The following is a 15,681-nucleotide window of genomic DNA, read 5'->3' as shown; positions in this document are numbered from 1 at the left end:
TATTTCCCTCTAAGTGTTGTTTAGAGCTTTGCCTTTTGTAGTACATTCTCTTTTAGCCTTACCTAACCATAGAGACATAAAAGCTTTCCTAACCATTCAGAAGACACTGTTTTAATCTCTTAGGGAAAAAAAAATTGAGCAGTATGTTAGAGTTAGATAAAGCAACGTTAGAAAATCTGTCTTTGCTAATAATGTGCCCCATGTAGTCAATCTTTTGAATTTGTGCAGAGCTGGGACACATTTCATCTTGCTGATAAGAGGTTTTAACAAGTGTTCAGTCATTATCTTGTTTATCTTTCCCTCTATGTTTCTACTCACATCTCTGTTTGAAATCACAGGGTTAAAGGACAAGTTGTCCTAAGTATTGAAATCCTATATTTGTCCAGTGGTGAAGCATGTTCAAGGCAGAGACAACACTCCTGCCAACTGCTTCAACCTTGACCCCCCAGGCACCTGTCACCTGAATTACACAAGCAGTGATACATTAGTGATAGATCTCTCCTGACGTTTACATTTTTCCCAGGAGCCAAGACGTCCAGTTGACTGGAGAAATTCCAGAGAACATTCCTCCATTACATAAAGGCGATGTCATGGGTCTCGCTTTGAGAAAAACAGTGGAGAGATCATGACATTCAGTTTGTGTTTTTTCCTCAGCTCTGCCACTCACTAGTGTGATAACGTTGAGGGAAGACATTTAAATAATTGAGGTCTCTATTTCTTTCTGTGCAGAATGCAATAGTTGTACTAGTTCATGCCAACAAACTCATTTTAGCTGTAGCTTTTAATTTCTCTATGACAGTAGCATGGTTTACCAAAGGACAGGATGATCCCATAGCAAGAACACAAGTCCCAGTGACTCCTGAGGTTATCCCTTGCCTCATTTTTTGGAGGTAATGGTAGAATCATAGCATAAAAATAATCTTAGCAATTTATCTAATCCAAGCCACGTATCTGATCACATAGGCACATACTTATAAAGGTGTTGAAAATGTTGCAGATTTCCTTTGTTTTATCACCGGCGGAGTTCAGTGAGAGAGTATGAACCAGGAAAATGTGTGTAGAGTGTTCACTTCTTTGATGATACTTCTTTTTATAACCAAGGATAGAAAAGGACTGACTGCACAAGAATGATATATTAAAGAATAAAATAATATTTAAACACCTAATTCCAAGTCATAAGGGAAAATAGAGAACAGAACACACCAGCATGGATTTAGAATATCAACCAGTATGTGTGGAGACATATGAATCTCAAAGGGTGATTTTATATAAAGAGCTAAAAATCAGAAGTAAGTTATAAATATATTGATGAATATCTGAAAATATTTTCATGAAACTAGCGATCGTGTTCACCCCGGCCCCCAGGACACTTTATTACAAAACATTGTCAAAGAGTGGCAGAAAGCCATGGAAGCTGTCATATCATTAACAGAAAATGCACAATGACCCCTCTGGTGAACTTTTTTCCAGAACATGCAGAAAATGATACTCTCTTGCGTAAAATTGATTAGTTGTTGCTAAACATGTAGACGAGAACAAGATGCAAAGATATTCAAAATTGTGCTTCATAGAGAGAAGAAAGAACAGCTGTCACAGACATGTCAGCAAGCTTGGCAAACCAACTGCTAAATCAAAGGCAAATATTATGCTCAAAGAGAAAATAGAATTAGTTCCTCCCAAATTCATTTTACTAAATGACACTGGTGAATAGCAAATATTACAAAGGCACTGAGTCTCACCCAGGGGTTGGGTTAAATTGGTAGCATAGAAGACAAAGGAAAAGTATTTCCCTTGAGACTCTCAGGGTGGTGGTGTTGGGATGCCAACAGCCACCACATAAGAGCTGAACTACTTCTTATTAAAAAAAAAAAAAAAAAAGATTGGGTTTTCTTCCAGCATTGGAACAGATCAGTACTTCATGGGTTAACAATGGGTGAGTTAGATAGACTGTATTAGGGACCATAATGTACAAAATATACGTACTTTTTTTTTCTTTTACTATACGTACCTTTAAACCACAGGGTCATATTTGGTGCCAAGGGATGAGAGACATGTGGGATCTGAGAACAACTGAGGAATGAGGAACAAACGCTCATGCTTAATTTGGGGCATAAACCCACTAAGTAGAAGAGTAGGTGGAGCTGTCCTATTCTCTCTCTCTGTCTCTATCGATTGCTCTCACGTCCCTCTGAGCAGAGGTGATACACCTAAATTGAGTAAGTGAAGGATCAATGAGGCAACACTTTTACGTTAATGTGCTTCAAAATGAAAGAGCAACTGTGTGCATTTTCTCATATCTACCATGTTTTACTGTCCACTGAAACAACTGATGTGGAGTTCTTGAGATATATATATATGAGGAAAATGGGCTTCACAACTCTATTATCTAGAAAAAGATACATTGCAGTTAGAGACTATTTTGTGAACTAGATATCAACTGAAAAAAAAGTACTGTGATTAGTATTGATACTAGGAATGTGTGTAACACACACACACACAAGTGTGTGCGCCTGAGTGCTATCCACTGGTTTATTAATAAAGGTGGTGGTTGGTTTAAAAATATGCCTTCTAATCTTGATCAGCGTGACGCTTGTAATGCAGATAAACTCTTGTAATTGCCTGATGCTTGTACTGATGATAAACTCATTTTCTCAAGTAGCTTATCTCGGTGACACATTTAGTACCTGGACAGATAGGACTGCCTCTCTCTCTCCCTCTGCACCTGCTTGGTCGTGTAGATCTAGCACAGTCGTCCTTGCTCAGGGGTGGGGAGGGGTGGGAAGAAGAGGCAGGGAGGAAACAGCTGTTCCGATATTGATGGGCTAAGTACAAACCAGAAGGACCTTAAGTCCAAGCTGTGCTCATCAATTCAGTTACGATAAATCAGAACTATCTGACCCCAATTTCTAGTTCTACATCTTAGTTATCTCAAAACGTAGAAGGAAGAGAAATGAGATTAATTCTGACCCCCGAGCACATGATGCGTTGGCCAAGAGATCTTGCAACTGCACTAGCAGAAACTACACAGGATTATCAAGATGTTACAGGATAATGAGGCTCTTGGGTTGGCTGTGTAGCATCTGGTGACTGCTAGTAAATAACTGGTTTTGTAACTAATATAGATATATTGCAAAGTCTCAACTCACTAGAATATACAGAATAACAACTGTCTCAACTGTATTTGTTAACCTACCTTATTTCTGCCTGCACGGTGCAATTTCCTCTCTGTTTAATTCTATAACTTTTCAAGAGCTTTGATTATTAGATCGGTCGCTTTTCAGTTCTCGAGGCCATAGTCCACTTCTTTGTTTCTCTATCAGCTTCGCTGAGTATTCTCATCATACACTAAACTGCACGAGTGTGAAAGTGTATAGTTGGAGAGGTCTGAAGCACGTAAACATCCACAAAACGATCGCCATGATCAAGGTAAATGAACACATCTGTAACTCCCCGAAGCTTCCTCTTGTTTTAGAGTCCTTCACTCCCACCCCTTCCCACTTCCTCTTTCCCTTCTATACCAGGCAGTCACTTTTTTGTGTGTCTGGCTTCTTTCGCTCAGTATAAATATTTTGAGTTTATCAGTGTTGTTGCATGTATTAATAGTTAATTTCTTTGTTATTGTTGCATTGTTTTCAATTATATGGTTATAGCGCAATTTGAATATCTGTTCACTTGCTGATGGACATTTGGGTTGTTTTCAGTTTGGATTACTACAAATAAAACTGCTATGAAAATTTGCATACAAGATTTTGTATGAGAACATGCTTTTTTTTCTTTTTGGATAAATCTCCAAGAGTGGCAATGGCTGGGGCATATGGCAGGTGTATGTTTAATGTTTTCAGAAAGTGTCAAACTGTTTTTGCAAAAGTAGTTGTACAATCCCATCAAAAGGGGAAGAGAGTTACAGCTCCTTCAAGTCCTTGCCAACACATGATATACATAATCAGACTTTCTGATTTTAGTCACTCTAATAGGAGTATAATGAGATCTCATTTTTGTTTGAATTTGTACTTCCCTGAGGACTAATGATGTTGAACATCTTTTTATGTGCTTATTTGCATATCTTGAAAAGCATAATTTCAGCCCTCGCCAGTTTGCTCCGTGAATAGAGTGTCAGCCCAGCATGTGGAAGTCCCGGGTTCCATTCCCGGTCAGGGCACACAGGAGAAGCAACCATTTGCTTCTCTACCCCTCCCTCTCTCCCTTTTCTCTCTCTACCCCTCTTGCAACCAGTGGCTCCATTCATTCAAGTGTGCCCCAGGGGCTGTGGATAGCTCGGTTGGTCCGAGCGTCAGCCTCAGGCACTAAGGATAGCTCGCCTCAGACAGCGGTTGCCAGGTGAAACCCAGTCGGGGCACGTGCAGGAGTCTGTCGACCTCCCCTTTTCTCATTTTTTAAAAAAGCATAATTTCATATATTTTGTCTGGTTTTTTTATTATTATTCTTTTTAGTAGCTTCAGGAGAGTATGAATCTTATCCTGTGACTCCATCTTGGCTATCGATCTCAATCCAGTTCATTTTAAAACTTTAATCTCATGTCTAGTTCAAAGCTAGTTTTCTTCACCCTGACATAGACCAGACAATCTATGAGCCACGAGAGGCATGAGATGGACTCGCACCTAGAGAATCAGCAGGATGAACAGGTATCTCACTACTGAATTCTGCAAGGTCGCTGTCCTCTTCTGTAGATGACTTCAACTGCTGTTCTAGCTCACTGTCTTGGTGTGTGTGGTTAACAAGCTGTCATCCTCAAACACCTTCCTTAGTCATTGGAAACCCCTTTCAAGAGTTGGTCACAGCTTCCAACCAGCTGGTAACTTCAAATCAAGCCCTGGTATGTCCAGCTCTTTGTTCCCAACGCTGCCATGGTCCTGGCAATGCCCCAATCTGTCCTGCAGGCCAGTTGTCTGGTCAGTGGGCAAAGTAGGATCAAGCACTGTGCTTTTACCAACTACAAAGAACTCAGCAAGGACTCTAGGGAGATTTTAGCCCCCACTGTGCAGAGCAGTCCACGCCAACATCCCTTCTCTCTTCTCTTGTGCCGGCAACCAGACAGCTCACCACATCTGTTGGCCAGATATATGTCAAACAGCAAAATTAAATGCTAATCACTTCTTCCAATCTTTAGAAATAATTTTCTTGGGGGAACCCCCAACCCTTGGATTTAGAGAAAGATGGGAATAACTTCTTTCTTTCCTTGAATGTTACATTCTGCTAAAAGACCTCATATCTCAACTCACCCAGACCTTCTCTCTCTGGTAGAGATGTGCAAGCCCTAACTGCTGGCGTCTCTGAACTTGGGATATAAGATACTCAGCTCCTTTCACCCTTGGGCTTGAACTTTAATAGCAATTCTGGGATGACAGGAAAGATCCCACTTAATATCTGTTATTTGACACAGCTCCAGCTCCTGGGAATTCCGGGCACATGGCTCTTTTTAATAGACATGAGTCTTAGTAAGCTCTAGCGTGTGAACTTCTGTGACTGAATCTAACTTAAGCTCCATCAGTTGAATTGGGGGAATTTTAGTTGTAGCTGAGGCAAGTATTAGATTTTGAGTAAAATAGTATTTTAGTTGTATGGACTTTTTAAGGTATTGGCGAATTGATTCTTGACTCTTGTTACCTATGTATTAGCAAGGAAAACAAATGACTTCAAACTTCAAAGGCACTTAATTTTGCACAAGCAGGAGAGCATTAATGTCTGATGTCTGAGGTCATATTTTTCTCTCAAATTTTCTTTTCTTTATATTGTTCTGCTTTTCATTCAGTTCCATTTTAAGAATTATACAGGAGTTCAACCTCTCAGTGTTTTGTGCTTTCTGGAGTAATCGCCGTGACATGGTCCCACCGGCTCTGGTATGTTAATTCTACAAGCGTTCATCTGATCGTAGCCATAGATTCAGGGACCAAAATTATGGGTTCAGCCATGAATGAGTAATGAATCTTAACAAATAAAGAATAACTAGAAACATTTTCCATCTCTTTGGGAGGAGGAGAGAATCATCTCAATTAATTAAACCCTCAAAATTGTTAAAAATAAATGTAAACTTGCCTGGACTACATGGTTTCTAGAGATCAGGCTGATTTATAATCTGGATTGGTTTCAGAATATGTCTTGACCTCTTGTTCAATACAGAAGTTGTGGTATAACTAAAGAAAAGTCATGGAAATTAAGCTCAATTACAACATATATTTTCCAGTGCTTTTTCTGATTTTATTTTGTAAAACTGTGGTAATTACAAAAAATTTAAAATATCCAAAGAAGATCACTAAAAGTCCCCCCAAATTTTATCACCCAGAAATAACCATAGTCAAAATTAAAGTCAAGAGTAAATATAATTTTATCTCTGCTGAAGAAGCAAGGAAGGAAGGAAGAAGGCAGGAAGAAAGGAAAGAAGAAAGGTTAAAAAAAATTGGGCCCTAGTTGGTTGGCTCAGTAGTAAAGCATTGGCCCGGAGTGTGGAAGTTCCAGGTTTGATTCTTGGTTAGGGCATATAGGAGAAGCAACCATCTACTTCTCCACCCCTTCCTCTACCGCTTCTCTCTCTCTCTCTCCCTCTCTTCCCCTCCTATAGCATGGCTTGAAAGGTTGAACAAGTTGGCCCTGGGAGCTGAGGATGGCTCCATGGCCTAGCCTCAGGTACCTTAATAGCTTGGTTGCTGAGCAATGGAGCAATGCCCCAGATGGGCAGAGCATTGCCCCTAGTGGGCTTGCTGAGTACATCCCAATTGGGACATATGCAAGAGTCTGTGTCTCTACCTCCCTGCCTCTCACTTAATAAAAAAAGAAAAACAAAAACTGGGAACATGGTATACATGTTATTTTTAAATTAGCAGTATTCAGAATAACTAATTCAACCAAAAAAAAGTAACCAAAGCAAAACTGACAGAATTGATAAATTTGAGAATGGAATAATATTTAACATTACAACATTATTATGATATTCTTAGAACCTTCAGATAACTTATTTATTGTTCATTTATTGTTATTTATTTATATTTAAATACCTCTAGATACTGTCAAAGAACTCAAGAAGAGTCTGGAAGCTTTGGCTAGAATAAATAATAAAGATTTATTCGGGGGTCTTGGAGTTTACAAACCGGAAACACAACTAAGCAAAAACCCAGAAGTGTTCTAAAGAGTAAAGGAAAGTTAAAAGTTCTTATAGTAGAAAGTATGTTCTTAAGAATAATCAGTCCTGCATTCCTAGCTTTAGGATTGGTCCAGAATGGTTATCTGTCAGTTGAGATAATGGATGAGATGGCCTGGATATGAGAGTCCTTCAGGGGGTAATCAGTGAATTATCTGGAAGTCTAGTCTGTGTCTAGAAATTGACGCACAGTGAATTGATGTATATCCAGGAATTGATGCACGACTGGAAAGTTCAAAAATTTAAGTTCCCAGGCCAGTTGGAACAAAAATAGAATCACTTCCTCATATCTCAATCTTCAAAATGTTAATAATTTTAGCAGCTTGGTTACAGTGACTCCAATTCATTTATTCCCTCTTCACTCTTTCCTCAATGCTTATCAGTGACTTTATGACCTTATTCTGAAAAGTGATAAAATTAGCATTTATACTTAAATATTTGTATTCCCACATCCTGGTTTTGTTTGTTTGTTCATTTGCTTAAGAGAGAAAAAGCTAAAGAGGATTTCATTTTTTTTTTATTCCCATCCCCCTAACCCCTTTCCTTTGGTAACAGTCAGCTGTTCTCCATATCTATGGGTCTATTTCTGTTTTGTTTTGTTTATTTATTTATTTTGTTTCTTTAGATTGTTTCTTTATGATCTCACATATAAGTGAGATCATACGATATTTGTCTTTCTATTTCTAACTTATTTCACTAAGTATGAAACCCTTTAGGACCATCCACGCTGTCACGGATTACAAGATTTTATTCTTTTTTATTGCTCAATATATGTAGATACACACACACACATACACACACACAATGTAACGTATATCCATATTCTTTATCCATTCATCTATTGATGGACATCTAGGTTGCTTCTATGTCTTGGGTATTACAAGTAATGCTGCAATGAACACGGAATTGCATAATCTTTTGAAGTAATGTTTTTGGAGTTTTTTTATTTTTTTATTAAGTACCCAGAAGTGGAATTGGTGGATTGGATGATAGATCTATTTTTAATTTTTTGAGGAATCTACATTCTCTATTCCATGGTAGCTGCACTGCACTAATTTATAACTCCACCAACAATGTACAAGAATTCCTTTTCTCTTCATCCTCACCAGCACTTGTTAGTTATTGACTTATTGGTAATAGCCATTGTGACAGATGTGAGGTGATACCTTATTGTGCTATTAATTTGCATTTTCCTGATGATTTGTGATATTGAGCATTTTTTCCTTATACCTGTTGGCTATCTGTGTATTCTCTTTGAAGAAGTGTCTATTCCGGTCCTCTGCTGACTTTTCAATTGGATAGTTTGGGGTGCTTGTTGTTTGTTTGTCTTTTGGTTTGGGTGTTAAGTTGTATGAGTTTTTTCAATATTTTGGATATTGACCTTTTATCAGATTATCATTTGCAAATATCTTTGCCCATTCAGTAGAATGTCTTTTTGTTTTGTTGATGCTGTCCTTTGCTGTGTAAAAACTTTTTAGTTTGATGTAGTCTGATTTGATGATCTCTCCTTGCCCAAGGAGACATAGTCAATAAACTATTACTAAGAGTGATGTCAAAGAATTCACTGCTTATGTTTTTCTTTCATAAGTTTTATGGTTTCAGGTTTAACATTTAAGTAATCCACTTTGAGTTTATTTTTATATATGGTGTAAGGAAGTGGTCTAATTTTATTTTTTTGCATGTATCTGTCCAGTTTTCCCAATACTACGTTTTGTACACTAGTTTTTTTTTGGGGGGGGGTGCTATATGTTTTTTTAATTTTTTTTGTTTTTAGTTAAGACAATTAACTTTAACAGGGTGACATTGGTCAACTAGAATACATAGATTTGGGGCAAATACTTCCACATCATTTGGACAGTCAATTATGTTGTATACCCATCACCCAAAGTCAGATCATCCTCCGTCACCTTATATTTGTCTCTTTTTATGTCCCTCCCCTCCCTCTACCTCCTCCCTCTCCTCCCTTCCCCTCCCCTTGGTAACCACCACACTCTTGTCCATGTCCATGAGTCTCAATTTTGTGTTCCACCTATGTATGGAATCATACAGTTTTTATCTTTTTCTGATTTACTTATTTCACTCAGCATAATATTATCAAGGTCCATTTGTACACTAGTTTTAAAAATCCATTTAATATATTTATTTACAAACCTATTCATACAAGCAGGCATTTAAAATCTGAGTATGTGAATGGACAAACTTTGGTTCTTTGAGAATTGTACCTGTGTGGAACAGCTTAGTTAACCCTCGGATCCTCAGTGACGCTGCTGTGTAAACTGTCCTCCGCGTAACCTCGGGGATGCCTTTCACATCGTCATCCACGTGGATGGGAGGTACTGTGAGGCTCACAGTCAGCGAGAGCTTACAGGTCCACCACAACACACTTGTAAAATTAATGTCTACCCCTTTAGATATTACTGGCAAACCATCTTAAATATAAAATGATAGGAAACATTCTATCAAATGGAATCCTTATAAATAAGGAAAATTTCCTTATAAATAAGGAAATGTTAAGCTGTGGCTGTTGAAGCTACTCTTAGTCAATGATGCAGTTTTTTTTTTATTGTCCTGCGTTGCTTTATCTAACGTACTCACTGAATCGTATTTTAAACCAGTATTTTCTGTGATTCTATATGCGCCGCAAAGTCTAATCACACTGGAACTAGATAAAGGGGCGCCGTCAAGTTCGATTTAGCCAAGATGACCTCCTCAACAATTGCCTCAAAGACCTTACTCACATAATTTATACAGGAGGATTAGACCATGCACTCAGTTAAAAAAGGATTACTTTGCAAGTCTGATGATCATGCACAATCTTATTGCTAATAATTTCTTTTGAATACTTAACTACACAAACCAGAATTTCTCATGGGAAATATGCTCATGTAACATTTTTGAAATAAATGTATCTTATACTGTGTATTTGTTTAAAAAACAACAAATAAGACTGTACTATAGAGGTAATACCATAGTCGAACAATACAGAATATTAAATATCTACTAAGTCTGTATTAGCTGAGGTTTAACAAATAACTTTAATAAATTATTTTAATTGATGGCTTAATTACACGAGTAACCTTTAGAGCAGATGGTGAAAATCTGTCACCCTGAGAACCAATCAGCCTGTATTTGTGGGTTGCCTATCTGGCTCAACTTTTTAAAACTTTTGTATTTAAAAGCTTTCTCAGCACCAAAGCCCCCCTCTCCCCACTTCACTATTGTCTGATGCCCAATTAAATCCAAATTTTGGTGTGACCTCCCGGGCCCTGCGCAAGCCTGAGATAGCAGCATTGGAATTGGGGTCCAAGTAGATTTTCCTGAGACCCGTTCTCAGATGCATTCAATAACAAATGCAAACTAATTTTTATATACGTTTAATAACTGTCACATCTCTACAGAGACTGTAACGTGACTGAGAGTTTAAAATGAAAATGTTGTACTTTCAAGATTTTTCTCTCTTCCTCTATTTTTCTTCTGCTAGTCACTGAGTGCATAAGGGTCCCTGGACGGTAGGAATGCTAGTCAGAAGGTCGACACAGGGTCTGCAGAAGGGAAGCAGCGTGGCCAGCACACTGAAGTCCTTCCCGTCAGCGAACAGGTAGCACTCTGGCTGTCACTGCTGCCTCTCGGGGAGGTAGAAGCAAGCATGGAACTACCGCTGAAGGGCTGTTGGACAAGTTTACAAGAATCAATTTTTTAAAACCTTGGCTTGCCTGACCTGTGGTGGCGCAGTGGATAAAGTGTCGACCTGGAAATGCTGAGGTCGCCGGTTCGAAACCCTGGGCTTGCCTGGTCAAGGCACATATGGGAATTGATGCTTCCAGCTCCTCCCCACCTTCTCTCTCTGTCTCTCTCTCTCCCTTTCTCTCTCCTCTCTAAAATGAATAAATAAAATAAAAAAATAAAATAAAACCTTGGCTTATTTGTTTCCACGTAGTGTTAAAGGCAATGCTATATGACATGATTTATATCTACAGCCTGAGAATGAAGAGTTAGAGCTTTAACTATTGATATATATTGTATTTGGGGGAGAATTTTAGACTGACGTGGGTATGAACTGATGCAAAAACTTCCTTAGTGACTTGTTCACGGTCATTTTGCTTGCTGCGTATCTCTGGGGGAAGTTAATGTATTATTATCCCACGGGGGGGGGGAATGCAATCGATGACTTTTTTGCTCAAAATCATACACTTGTTAAGTTAGCACTGGTAAGATTAGTTTGTGCTTTTTTACTGCACATCATCGTTTTCTTTCACGAGTTCTTCCTTAGCATTACATTTTGGGAAAGGTCAAAATGACAACTTGAGCAGACCTGGAGTACCTCCCAAGTCAGGCCAGGACCCTCCTCAGGTTTAGCCTGGCTAGAAACACTGTCTCTCCAGGGCCACATCTAAGCACCAAAGAGTAAGTTTCCTCAAAAGCTTCTGGAGAAAATGCACCGTTGCCCCGAACAGTGTGGTCTGGTTGGATAGCCAGACTAGGGATGGAGCCACAGAAGAGCCAGCGGGTCGGGGTGTGTGTGGGGCGGTGCACCCCGGGTGTTCCTCCCGCACTGAGCAAGCCAGCACTGACTTGTTCTGAAGACGCGCGTTGAACCAGACTGCTCATCATTGACACAGACTCTGCCTTTCTGCCCAGGACACGGCAGGAGAAAGAGGCTGCTTACTTTGCTGGGAGGCATCAGTGTGTGCCAGTCCAAATATAAAGGTAAAACAGGTGAGAGCTTCTAACTTACACTCTCTGAAGGACTCAGCCCCTAAGGTCTTTAGGATACGGGACCGACTCAGAGAGCTTTTAAAGGGATGGATTGTGGGAGCCTAAGCTAGACAGATAAAGACATCAAAGTCATGATGAGCAAAGAATCAGTTCTCCTCCCTTCCCCCACCCCCACCCCTGCCAGTGGTTAATTTACCTTTCGTTGTTTGATCACAGTGACTTTAATTTGTTTAATTGAAAGGTGCTAGACAGGAACACTTTCCACATGAGTCTTTTTTTTTTTTTTTTTGGTATTTTTCTGAAGTTGGAAACAGGGAGGCAGTCAGACAGACTCCCGCATGTGCCCGACCGGGATCCACCTGGCATGCCCACCAGGGGGCGATGCTCTGCCCATCTGGGGCGTTGCCCTTGCAACCAGAGTCATTCTAGTGCCTGAGGCAGAGGCCACAGAGCCATCCTCAGCGCCCGGGCAAACTTTGCTCCAATGGAGCCTCGGCTGCGGGAGGGGAAGAGAGAGCTAGAGAAGAAGGAGAGGGGGAGGGGTGGAGAAGCAGATGGGCGCCTCTCCTGTGTGCCCTGGCTGGGAATCCAACCCGGGACTCCTGCACGCCAGGCCGACGCTCTACCACTGAGCCAACCGGCCAGGGCTCACACGAGTATTTTGAGACCCAAGTTTTGCAACTTGGAATTCACAGAACTGTGCAAGGTGTCGTTGCTAAGTGGAAACTGGGACTTGAATACTTTGAGACTTGTGCTAGAACTTTGGGGGGGGTGATTCCCACTATCACTAGCCTCATGAACATGCATGGAGTGGAATGCTCTGAAAGGGTTCAGTTCAGAATATTAAAAGTCCAAACCTGCGGCCTATCCCTCCACCGTTGTGCCTTCATTCCTTCAGGACTCGGGGGCTTCTTCATCACCTAACCTTTTACTGCTAGAATTTGGAATTGAATCTGCCTCTCCAAATTTCTCATCTTGAGGTGTTCACTCCATTTTGATGCTGCGTCTTAGCTGACAAGAATAAGACTCACAAGGGAAACATGGCTTCAGAGAGGCCGAGGAAGGCCTCGAAAGGGAGTAACAGGGAATTTGTGGTTCCAATGAAGAGATGAGTCTACTTTTAGATAGGACTTCTTCTATTTCTACTTTTCAGACTTCAAATATTCCTCCTTTATTTGAATGAGGGCATGACATACTTCTTCCTTACAATGATATATTTTATAAATGAAAGATGGATGAATTTAATATGAAGAATTGTGACCTCTTAGGACATCTCAAAACCAAGGCTAAGAAAAAAAAGGTGTTGTGAATTCAGCAGTGTGGTGGCCAGAGGAAGCAACCACATTCCTTTTAAACATAATTACACTGTCTTGGGTATTTTTTCATAGAAATAAAATCAACGGGAAGCCAGTGACTGCCAATGAAAAAGAGAGCCTAGGACATGAGTAAGTAAGATGGATCTACCGTCCCAGCTTCCCTGTGACTAATGGTTTCCTAGGACATGGGACTTTTCGTGCTAAAACGAGGATGGTTTGGGGCAAATCAGGATGGTTGGTCAACCAGTTAAATAAGCAGAGTTCTGTTCTTTACACGGGTGGGACTCTTCCATTCAAAGGTTTACCCAATTAAGGCAAATAATTCCTAGGTGAAAACACCATACGGTACCAATTGTCCATGGACGTACACTTGAAGCACACTGTCTGGAAACTTGCTGAGAAGCAGGGCAAAGACCTGGTTGGCACTATGCTTGTGCCTTTATTTTCTAGCCTCCGGCCCTGAATATGGTAAAGTCTGGAAGAAAGCCACGGGATACACATTGATTAAACGCAGGCAAGAAGTCATTCTGGAGGTGGCTAAGTGGAGAGATGCACAGGAGGTGTGCAGACCCCAGACCCGGTCAGGGCGTGGCACTCACCCCAGACAAACTGGTCCACACATTTTACCCCAAACCTACTCAGTGTTTTCCTACGTCCTCTGGCCCAGAATGCCTTTCTCTCCCTTCCACAGCTGCAAAAAAAAAAAAAAAAATACCATCCATTTTTCAAAGACCTCTTAAAATCCCACTTTTCAGAAAAGGCACCTGTGGACATCTCTCTCCTTTAAGCTCCTTGTGGAGCTTAGTGTTTGCCCTCTGGTGGTATTAATAACTGACTTTTAACATCTTATCTCCGCAGCTGGGTTGTAAAGGGTTGGCTGAGGTTGGAATGCTCTTTTCTTTTAGAAAATGCCTCTGATCTGATGCATTGTGCCTGGCCCAGAGAAGGCTTAGCAATTGTCTAAAGGAGGACTGTCAAACAGAAATAGAAGATGAGCCACATTTGTAATTTAAAAATTTCTAGCAGTTTCTCTGAAACAAAGTCAAAAGAAATGGATGAGAATAATTAGACTAATATATCCCAAACATTATTTCAGAATAGGCTCAATATTAAAAAAATGATTGATAAGACATTTTTTACATGACTGTACTAAGTCTTCAGAGTTCAATGTGTGTTTACTCCAGTATATGTCAATATGGACTAGCCACAAATCAGTGCTCAAGAGCGGCATGTGGCGAGAGGCTCCCATATTGGACAGCAGAGGTCTAAAAGATAAGTTGAAAAATATAGTGAGGCAGTTGATGGAGACTTTACATGATAGAAAGAATTTAGTTGGAATCTATAATCAATGAGAAGATACCATGAATTTTATAGGAGATTGCAGTAGTTTGTCTTAACATAATGATGATAGAGATTAGGGAGGTAAATTTATAGAAATGAAGAGAAAGGTCTTGTTTCTGTGAAAAAGGATAAAGGGAGGGCCTGACCAGGCGGTGGCACAGTGGATAGAGCATCAGACTGGGACGCGGAGCACCCGGGTTCGAAACCCTGAGGTTGCCAGCTTGAGCACAGGTTCATCTGGTTTGAGCAAAGCTCACCAGCTTGGACCCAAGGTCACTGGCTCGAGCAAGGGGTCACTCGGCCTGCTGAAGGCCCCTAGTCAAGGCACAATCACTGAACAACTGAGATGCAACAAAGAATTGTTGCTTCTCATCTCTCTCCCTTCCTGTCTGTCTGTCCTTATCTGTCCCTCTCTCTGACTCTTTGTCTCTGTCAAAATAAAAATTAAAAATAAAGGGAGGAATAGTAACAGAACTTTGTGACTGATGGAACATAGAAAAGTAGAGGAGAGTAAGGAGAAAACAATAACTTAAGGAACCTGGAGTGCCAGGAGAATAGTGAGAAGGAAAACGGAGAAAGACACAGGTTTAAGGAAGAGATGGATTTGTTTTCAACCATATAATTTCAGTGCTGGAAAGAGACACAGTTTGGATGAAAGATGAAGCCTGTAGCTTTTGAGATGGATACTATCAAGTAGATTGAGCCTTAGGAATGGGCCCTAACTGAGATCATGAAGATGAATGGAGACAAGAATGAGTAGGAGTTTAATTTTCTGAGTTACATGGTTAGCAAGCAAGACAAAACGCTATCGGGATGGTAGGAAGAAAACAAAGAGATCATGGGAGCCACCGCAGGACACAATTTCAAGACAGAAAAGGACAGAGAGCAGGAGAGAAGATTCGAGGCTGATGGGAACTGAGAAAAATCCATTAGACACGACTAGGAAGCTATCTCCAGAGCAAACAGAAATTCTGTCAGGCTGAACGAAAGAAAAGCATTTACATTAGCTGAACTCTCTTTCTGAACTCCCCAGTTTCCCATCCTTAGAGCAACAGACTGACCAAAGAAAGATGTTTGGATTGAGAAAGCTGACTTTTCTGAGCAGATACAGACCCAGCAGGAATCCCGGCAGAAGAAAACAGAGACCAGCCCATG

Source organism: Saccopteryx bilineata, chromosome 6 (genome assembly GCF_036850765.1).
Source record: "Saccopteryx bilineata isolate mSacBil1 chromosome 6, mSacBil1_pri_phased_curated, whole genome shotgun sequence".
In the NCBI taxonomy this organism is placed as follows: domain Eukaryota; kingdom Metazoa; phylum Chordata; class Mammalia; order Chiroptera; family Emballonuridae; genus Saccopteryx; species Saccopteryx bilineata.
Note: the sequence above shows the minus strand (reverse complement) of the source record.